Consider the following 2,500-nt stretch of genomic DNA (forward strand, 5'->3'; position numbering starts at 1 on the left):
GAAATTCTTGGTGCACGAAAGTTTTGAGTTCGGAGGGTTTTGCACATGGCCAAGGTTGGCGGTGCACCGCGGCATAGCTAAATGGCTTGGTGGGGAGTTTTGTGAAAAAATGAAATTCGTGGTTTTTGAGATGTGAGGGTTGGAATGGCCTCCAAATGCCCCCAAATGAATACCATGAAATTCTTGGTGCACGAAAGTTTTGAGTTCGGAGGGTTTTGCACATGGCCAAGGTTGGCGGTGCACCACGGCATAGCTAGATGGCTTGGTGGGGAGATTTGTGAAAAAATGAAATTCGTGGTTTTTGAGATGTGAGGGTTGGAAAGGCCTCCAAATGCCCCCAAATGAGTACTGTAAAAGCGTTGGTGCACAAAAGTTTTGAATTGGATGCATTTTGCACTTGGCCAAGTTGGTCGGTGCACCGCGACTAGATAGGTTGGTGCCAAAATTTGTCAAATTTAAGACCTTGGCCAAACTGAATGAAATTTTGTGGGGAGGTTCCTGATATTGTTTAGTGGTGGACTGGAAAAAATGAGGTCGAAATTCGAAGTCTACATGTGCTTTTCTATTTTTCCCGATTTTACACATACCCGGTAAGTAAAAAAAATAAAAAAAATAGTTCCCCTTCGAGAAAAATTATGAAATTTGGTGAGCAAGGAGATACCATTATTCTACGAATTACTGCAAAAAATCGCATCAAAATTCGAAGTATAGCCCGAGATATGGACTTATGTCTGCTCAAAAAAAGTGTATCTACTTGTACAATTTTGCCTTTTGCATATTAACCTCTTATAGGGGGGGAGTGCTCCTTGAGCCGGCCAGCTCCACACTGGCAGGTTTTAAAGGGAGCTTGATGAGGCCTCCCCCCTCACGTGGTGCGTGCGTTAGCATGTTTATCATGGCACAACTAGCCTCTTCATAGTTGTTGAGCTTTATTAATACCAACACACGGTCGTCACTGATCGTTGGTTAGCTCGGCAGCTAGTCCCTCGGATATTGTGGAAAGTTATTTTCATGCCTAGCGATGCTTGACCCTGCGTCACTTGATGTTTCCATTTGCTTGCTTGCCCATGGTAGGTGGGGGGTGGACCGTCTTGTGGTGTGGTGTCTTGCGAACGTGAGGGTGTGTGAGTTGTAATCGAGATGCACTTGCTGGCTGGCTCCATGCCTTGCGTATCGAACGGTCAAGCATGCATCTCTTCCATTTTCACCCGTTGCCTTGGGTGATATTGGTTGATCAGTCCCTGTGTTGCCTACCCACTAGACGGTACTTCTGTGGTTGCTTCGAATTCTATCTTTCCATCACGAAGAGGTGTTGGAGGATCCTAATGTCACGCACGTGTTCCATCTAGTGAAACATCTCAGTGATGCACGTGTTGTGGCTAGTTCTTTTGGATGCGGTGCATTATATGAACTCGGGTTTACTTTAGCGACCCAGTCAACATAATTCGGTTGTGTCCCTTGATTGAGACGTTGTCCTTGAACTTGTTGTGAACAATATCGTTCTTCCACAACCCGTCGTCTTGAGTGCGATGGAAGGCAAATAAGATGTGCTTTGGCATGTCATGCACGTACTCGATTGCGGGAAGTGTGAGAAAGTGTTGTTGACAACCCGTGGGAAATGGAATGTGGCAAATCGTGATGAGCTCTTCGTGGATCTGCGAAGAAGACGACCTTTGGGCCTGTTGGAAACGAGGGAGGCGATGTTGAACTGCGAAGAAGATGGACTTTTGGGTTGTTTGAATCAATGGGAGGCCACGCGAGAACTCCGAATACTATGGACTCTTGGGTTGTTGGAAGCAACGGGAGGCCCCGCTAGAACTCCGAATACTACGGACTCTTGGGTTGTTGGAAGCAAGGGGAGGCCCCGCTAGAACTCCGAATACTATGGACTCTTGGGTTGTTGGAAGCAAGGGGAGGTCCCGCTAGAACTCCGAATACTACGGACTCTTGGGTTGTTGGAAGCAAGGGGAGGCCCCGCTAGAACTCCGAATACTATGGACTCTTGGGTTGTTGGAAGCAAGGGGAGGCCCCGCTAGAACTCCGAATACTATGGACTCTTGGGTTGTTGGCAACGACAACTTGGGGGGATGACACTGGAAAAGAGTGAACTAGGCCAAACTGCGAACAAGGCAACTTGGGGGGATGACACTGGAAAAGAGTGAACTAGGCCAAACTGCGAACAAGGCAACTTGGGGGGATGATGCTGGAAAAGAGTGAACTAGACCGAACTGCGAACAAGGCAACTTGGGGGGATGACGCTGGAAAAGAGTGAACTAGGCCGAACTGCGAACAAGACAACTTGGGGGGATGATGCTGGAAAAGAGTGAACTAGGCCGAACTGCGCCCAAGGCAACTTGGGGGGATGACGCTGGAAAAGAGTGAACTTGGCCAAACTGCGAGGAGGGCAACTTAGAGGAAAGTTGGAAACGAGGGAGACTTAGCCGAACTGCGAAGAAGGCAGGTTTTTGGGAAGTTGGAATCGACTGAAGCGAATACTGAA

The sequence above is a fragment of the Vigna unguiculata genome, unplaced genomic scaffold, assembly GCF_037176805.1.
Source record: "Vigna unguiculata cultivar grain cowpea cultivar isolate G323 ecotype 2 unplaced genomic scaffold, ASM3717680v1 ptg000028l, whole genome shotgun sequence".
In the NCBI taxonomy this organism is placed as follows: domain Eukaryota; kingdom Viridiplantae; phylum Streptophyta; class Magnoliopsida; order Fabales; family Fabaceae; genus Vigna; species Vigna unguiculata.